This window comes from Cebus imitator, unplaced genomic scaffold (genome assembly GCF_001604975.1).
Source record: "Cebus imitator isolate Cc_AM_T3 unplaced genomic scaffold, Cebus_imitator-1.0 Scaffold614, whole genome shotgun sequence".
NCBI lineage: Eukaryota > Metazoa > Chordata > Mammalia > Primates > Cebidae > Cebus > Cebus imitator.
In genome coordinates this window covers 482,563-490,520 of record NW_016107929.1, presented here as the reverse complement: position 1 = coordinate 490,520, position 7,958 = coordinate 482,563, and positions in this window count along the sequence as shown.

Below are 7,958 nucleotides of genomic sequence, written 5' to 3'. Positions count from 1 at the left end.
GGTTCAGGCAATTCTCCTGCCTCAGCCTCCTGAGTAGCTGGGATTACAGGCACGCGCCACCATGCCCAGCTGATTTTTTGTAGTTTTAGTAGAGACGGGGTTTCACCATGTTGACCAGGATGGTCTCGATCTCTTGACCTCATGATCCACCCGCCTCGGCCTCCCAAAGTGCTGGGATTACAGGTGTGAGTCACCGTGCCTGGCCGGCATTAGATTCTTATAGAAGCATGAACCCTGTTGTGAACTGCACCTGTGAGGGATCTAGGCTGTGCACTCCTTGTGAAAATCTAATGCCTGATGATCTGTCAATGTCTCCCATCATCCCCAGATGGGACATCTAGTTGCAGGAAAACAAGTTCAGGACTCCAACTTATTCTACATTATGGCGAGCTGTATAATTATTTTACTATATATTGCAGCATCATAATAATAGAAATAAAGTACACAATAAATGTGATGTGCTTGAATCATCCCAAAACCATTACACCCTCCACTCTGTGGAAAAATTGTCTTTCATGAAACTGTTCCATGGTGCCAAAAAGGTGGGTGACCACTGGCTTAAACAAGTTATATTTATTCCTCAAAATTCTGTTGGCTGGGAAGTCCAAGATCCAGGTGTCAGAAGATTTGGCTCCTGGTGAGGGCTCTCTTCCTGGCTGGTAGATATCTGTCTTCTTGCACATGGTGGAATGCACAGAGAGTGAGAATGAACACTCACATCTTTTCTTATAAGGAAAGACACAAATTGGGTTCATAGGCACGCACTCCACCCTCATGTCCTAATTATCTCCCAAAGGCTCCACCTTCTAATATTAGGTTGGTGCAAAAGTAATTGCGGTTTTTGCCAATTTTTTAAAAATGGCAAAATCACAATTAGTTTTGCACCAACCTAATACCATCACACTGGGGGTTAGAATTTCAACATATAAATCTGTTTAGGAGAAGGGGGCACAAACATTCATTCCATAATAGGCACTAAGTTTTTGACCTAATAACCACAATCTTCCTGAGAAGGTCAAACTGCTTTGCTTAGTGGGGTAAATGACTGTACAAGTCTGAGAAGGGCGGAAACTTGGTATAGAGTCAGTGAGGTAAATTATAATATTGTGATGTCAAGTTTAAGATAAATTTAAAAATCTGTATGAATTTAAATTAAGTCTGAATTTAAATTGTGTTTTCAACTTGATATGTGTTGATTTTAGACTCATGAGTTTTAGTTGAAAGGTATAAGATGCTGCTCAAGCTTATAAGCAGTATTATAACATATAGGACAAATCAAACATCTGAATATGACAAATCAAGTAATTAGATTTACAAGAGTTGCTTAAGTGGTGAGCAAGATTTTGTATACAAGTATTCTAAGTCTACCGTGTCAGACAATGAAAAGGCATGAGAAAAAAAATCTAATACATTAAGCATGTGAATGTGTCTTATAACAGTTACGAAAAATGTACTAACTTTGTAAATGGGACTACTTGCTAAGAAAATGTAAATCTGTTTGAGTTAAACATCAATCAAAGAACAAGTGGAAGTGCTATTTTAAAAAAACCAACATTTAGGACATTTATAGACAGAATTTCAAGATTTGTAAGTTGAATTTAAATGTTTATGCAAACTCAGGTTTTATAATTATAATTTTAAAAATTAAATATTGATTAGAAACCCAGGTACCAGGAAATAGTCTCTCTCATACACATTAGACATTTAAAATATTCACAATGATGGTTGTGTGTGTGTATCAGTAATTAGATCAGAAAGAATGACAAAATCCAAAGAAATCTAAGAGATGGAGAAGAGATGGCCCAGAAAAGACTGGAGACACAAATGTGAGAAGCTTAAAAAAACTCAACTGGTTGGAGAGGGATAACATGGGGAGAAATGCCAGATATAGGTGATGGGGAGAAAGGCAGCAAACCACATTTCCATGTACGTACCTATGCAACAATCCTGCATGTTCTTCACATGTACCCCAAAACCTAAAACGCAATAAAATATAAAAACAAACAAAAACAAACAAACAAAAAATCTCAACTGGTTATGGTATTGAAAGCAAAATTTCCCATAATTTAGCAAATCAGTACATTAAGAAAATTTGGTTTTAACATGTAGACCATTTATTAGAAAGTCTATTTATTTTTATTATTATTGTTTTTTGAGACAGAGGAGTCTCCCTTTGGCACCCAGGCAGCAGTGCAGTGGCACAATCTTGTCAGATCACTGCAACCTCTGCCTCCTGGGTTCAAGTGATTCTCCTGCCTCAGCCTCCCAAGTATCTGGGATTGCAGGTGCCCACCACTACACCTGGCTGAATTTTGTATTTTTAGTAGAGATGGGGTTTCACCATGTTGGCAGACTGGTCTTGAACTCCTGGCCTCAGGTGATCCACCCACCTTGGCCTCCCAAAGTAGAAAGTCTATTTGAAACAATTTCGTTTTAATTACGGCTAGCTTAATCATACACAGAATTCCTTTCATAAATTCCCCTTCACAAACCTTATCGTGACTTACACAGACCATTTACAATAGGCTTTGACTTTTGACTTGTCTTTCCTATCTCTTTCTTAAATAACCAGCCATTTTATCTTCAGTTCTTAAATGTATGTTTTGATTGCAATGTTTTTTTACTTTGACTTTCTGTTAACGGTATTTGGGTGGCAATTGTTTAAAGCAGGTAATTTGGTTGTGAGAGCCCTCCCATTGGGTTGACTCTGGGACACTAGAATGACATTGTTCTGTGGCCCAACCAGGCCTTTGGGGTTTACTATTGACTTTTCCCTAGATGCTCAGAGGTTTTTGGCATTGGTTAGCCTCCAGGTACTCTGGAATTTCTGGCATTTGGTGTGGGGACCCTCACTGGCTGATACTCGGGTACTCTGGGTTTCTGGCATTCTATATTGTTGGCTGCCCTCTGAATGCTCCAGAGCTTTCAACATTAGTGTTCCCTCTAGGACGCACACCCTAGGAGGAACCTTGGTCTTGCCTTTTCTCATTTCCTGCCCTTAAGTTATCATTTTCCATAACGACATTTTCTTTTATTATTGTCACTTTCTTTGCACTTTTCCTTTTACATTTTGCTTTAAAAATACTTCTTTTATCAGAGTTCATTCACTGGCAAATGCTTATAACTCACTTGCATAATGCCTTGCTACTTATACTTACACCTTCTCTGCGGAAGTGAGACTCTAAAAGGGAAACAGTAAAAGCCCAGTTGCTTTCTTTTTCACTAGACTTATAAAAACTATGTCCAGTAGAAATCCTTGTTGGGAATGGGACAATGACAAGTATCCCAAAGGACTCACCACTAGGGTTGCCTTTTAGGCTATTAGAGCAAATTCAAATTTTGCCTTTTTCAGAATGCCATATAGCTAAAATAATACATTATGTAGCCTTTCAGTTTGGCTTCTTTCATGTAGAAATTTTAAGGTTTTTCCATTTATTTTCATGGCTTGATGGCTGGCTTTCTCTCCCTTCCTTCCCTCCTTCCTTCCTTCCTTCCTTCCTTCCTTCCTTCCTTCCTTCCTTCCTTCCTTCCTTCCCTCCTTCTGCTTTCCTCCTTTCCTCTCTTCTTTTTCTCCTTTATCACATTTGGCCCCTTGTGATATGGTGTGCCCCCCTACTTCTCTGGGAACTGTTAACAAACCATCTTTTCAATGGCAATCATTTTCTGATCTTTTGGATTTATCATACCTAAAAACAATAAGACAAATTAAAACATTATCTACTATGTGTGTCAGGCACAGTTCTAGGTCCTGGAGATACAGCACTGAGCTGGCTGAAGTCCCTGCTGTCATGAGGCTTACAGCTTTCTTGCAAAGCCCTTAGGGAAAACTCTAGTGGGTCATTTGCTATGGGATGAAGCAGGTGGAAGAGTCAGCAGGTGAATAAGTTCCCTGTTCTCTCAGCGTCTTGAAAAGGGTGGTGTAGAAGTCTCCCTCTTTCTATTGCTGTGAGTTTTAGGAGGCAAGTGTGGGTGGCTTTCTGGCCTTGACAGTCTGAGTTTGAGTGCGAATCATTTATAGCAATAGCTAGGAAAGCATGAAGTCCAGCATGTAGAGACCTTGAAATATGCTGAGATCAGGCATAACTTTTCTTACTTGGAGGAGAGGTTGGAAAGCCATTGGTCACTAGGGAAGTTGAATTCTGTCTGGAGTGGCATGCCCTGCTGGGAGAAAGAGGAGGATGATCTTCCCACCCTTCCAAGCTAGCCTCTTGCCAACTGAAAGGAGCTCTCCAGGTAATTCACCAGACAATCCTGCTTGTCCCCCATATTCTTTTTTTTTTTTTTTTTAGATGGAGTTTCGCTAGAGTGCAATGGCATTATCTTGGCTCACTGCAACCTCTGCCTCCCAGGTTCAAGCAATTCTCCTTCCTCAGCCTCCTGAAAGTAGCTGGGATTATAGGCACCTGCCAACACGACTACCTAATTTTTGTATTTTTAGTAGATACAGGGTTTCACCATGTTGGCCAAGCTGGTCTTGAACTCCTGACCTCAGGTAATCCACCTGTCTTAGCCTTTCAAAGTGCTGGGATTACAGGCATGAGCCACTGCACCCAGACTCCCACATTTTTAAAGTTACTAAGAACTCTTGAGAATGTGTTTAGCACAGTTCCTGGAACTGGAGTACTCCCTAAAAATGTGAGTTACTGATATAACTTCAATTATTGTCATCTCTTCTACAATATTGTGCAGAAAGTAGAACCTACACCCAAGAATAAGGATGTGAGAAGGAAGGAGACCCATGCTCCTGGGACTCATGCCTGGAATTACGATTTATTTTATATGACTATATCATGACATACTATCTATTTGATACCATTGATCTTTAATTTTAGCAGGGAATTTTTAGCAGATGCTAACAGGTGCTACCCTGAGACACATAATCTATCTTGCTAACTCTGTCATCAGCCAAGGTCTGTAGAATACAGGCTGTGTGTAACCAATGGTGTGTGCTATCTCCTCTGCATTAGAGAAATGGTATGGGAGGAAGGGCACTGAGCTGGCTAAATTCTGCAGCAAAAGGCAGTAGGAAACATACTCTACTTTTGTCTGAAGGAGCCCAATAACACTATTTTTTTAAAAATAGACTTTATTTTTTAGAGCTGTTTGAGGTTCACAGAAAAACTGAGCAGAAAGCAGAGAGTTCTCACATACCCCTGTCCCCAGCCCCAGACCTCCCCACTCTCAATATCCCTTACCACAGAGATACATTTGTTACAATTGATAAATCTACATTGACCCATCGTGGTCACCCACAGTCCATAATTGTCATTAGGCTTCACTCGTTGTGTTGTAAGTTCTGTGGGTTTTGACAAATGTGTAATGATATGTGTTCACCATTACAGGGTGGTTTCACTGCCCTAAAAATGCTCTATCTTCCACCTACTCATCCCTCCTCCCTGACCTCCACCCCTTGGCAGCTACTGATCTTTTTGCTGTCTCCATAGCTTTGCCTTTTCCAGAATGTCATACAGTTGGAATCGTATAGTACAAAGCCTTTTAGAATTGGCTTCTTTCACTCAGTAATACGAATTTAAGGTCCCTCCATGCCTTTTAATGGCTCGATAGCTCATTTCTTTTTATTGCTGAATAATATTCCATTGTATGGATGAACCACAGCTTATCTGTTCATCTGCTAAAGGACATCTCAGTTTTCTTCTTCAGGTTTTGGTGTTTATGAATAATATTGTGCAAAGTCTTGTGTGGATATAAGTTTTCAATTCGTTTGGTTAAATACCAAAGAGTTTGATTGCTGGACCATATGATGAGAGTATGGTTAGTTTTGTAAGAATCTGCCAAACTGTATTCCCAAAGTGGCTATACCATTTTGCATTCCCACCAGCAACAAAAAAGTGTTCCTCTTGCTCTACACCCTTGCCAGCATTTGGTGTTGCCAGAGTTTTGTATTTTGGCCATTCCAATAGGTATGTAGTGGTCTCTCATTGTTGTTTTAACTTGCAATTCTTAATGACATATGATGCTAAGCATCTTTTCATAAGCTTATTTGCCATCTGTATATCTTCTTTTGCCTATTCAGATGTCTTGCCCATTTTCAAATTGAGTTGTTGGTTTTCTTATTATTGAGTTTTAAGAGTTCTTTTAAAATTTTGGATAACAGTCCTTTATCACATGAGTTTTGCAATTGTTTTCTCGAAATTGGTGCCTTGTCTTCTCCTTTTCTTAAAATGCTCCTTTTTAGGACCAATGAATGTGGTAGAGGTCTCACAGGAAGCCAGCTTGGGCAGCTGATGGGGAGCAGTGTGCTTGAAAATGCTTCTTTGGACAAGAAACATGTGTATGTGGTGGTGGTGGGACTGGTAAGGTTAAGCCCTTGGAGGGGATTTAAAGATAATGCAAATATCAAAGTAAATGCTTAAATAATAATGAATTAGAAATAATAAGGAATTAGGGAATTAGCATGGGGACTTGTGCTCAATAGGTGCTTAATACACACTTGCTGAATTATTGAATTAAAATGGACAATGGGACTGGCTTTTATAGAAGGCATTTGACACTATGTACTACATGACAGTCACAGATTTTAAGAGACAGGGTCTTTTAGAAATCCATTGTGCTGTATCCCTTCAGGCTGTAGATGGGAAAATGTGGTGAGTGCCAAGGTGAAGTTGCTGAAACTCATAGATGGTGAGTATAAGTAACTGGTTGGACAACTCAAGTTTCATTTCTTGAGCTAATGCTTATTCCAAAAAACAAACAATGATATGATGTTTCTTCAATCATCGAACATATTTTAGGAAACTTGAGCCTACTGTATTGACCCATATTTTTGCTTACTGCATTTTTCCTTCTTTCATGATGCTCCAGAGTTCCTTCTTTTATTGTTTCCTTTCTGCTTTAAGAACTCCCTTTAGCTATTCACTCAGGGTAGGTCTGATGGGGATGAATTATTTTCATCTTCCTTCATTGAGAATGTCTTGATTTTCCCTCCATTCCTGAAGGATATTTTCAGTGGATGTAGTGCATTCCCAAAGATGTCCACATCCTACTGTCTGGAATCTGTGAATATGTTAGACTACATGGCAAAGAGAAATAATGGTGGAAGATGGAAGTTATTAATTGGCCCACTTTATTTTCTTATTGTTGAGTTTTAAGAGTTATTTTTATATTTTGGACAACAGTCCTTTATCACATAGGAGTTTTGCAAATATTTTCCCCAAATCAGTGGCTTGTCTTCTCATTGCTGCTATAAAAATTTTTCCCAAACTAAGTGGCTTAAAAAAGTTATTACCCCATTCGCTTGGTGTAATAACTTTTTAGAATCAATGAATGTGGTAGAGGTCCTGGAGATTATCCTCCAGGATATGGAGAGAGAATGGAGAGATGATTCCAGATTATCCAGGTGGACCCAATGTGATCACTGGGGTCCTTATATGGGGGAGAGGGAGAGAACCAGAGATGTGACAGTGTTAGAGGGGCTTGGTCAGACATTGCTGGCTGAAGACAGAGGTAGGTGCCATTAACCAAAGAATCAGGTGGCCTCTAGAAGCTGGAAAAGACAAGGAAACTGATTTCTTGGCCAGGTGCGGTGGCTCACGCCTGTAATCCCAGCACTTTGGGAGGCAGAGGCGGGTGGATCACGAGGTCAAGAGATCGAGACCATCCTGGCCAACATGGTGAAACCCAATCGCTGCTAAAAATACAAAAATTAGCTGGACGTGGTGGCGTGCGCCTGTAGTCCCAGCTACTCAGGAGGCTGAGGCAGGAGAATTGCTTGAACCCGGGAGGCGGAGGTTGCAGTGAGCCGAGATCATGCCACTGAACTCCAGCCTGGCTCCTGGCGACAGAGTGAGACTCTGTCTCAAAAAAAAAAAAAAAAAAAAAAAAAAAAAAAAAAAAAAAAAAAAGAAAACAGGTTTCTCCCAATTGTCTCCAGAAGGAACATAGCTCTGCTGACACCTCTAGTTTTAGAATAGTGAGACCCTTTTCAGATTTCTGACCCT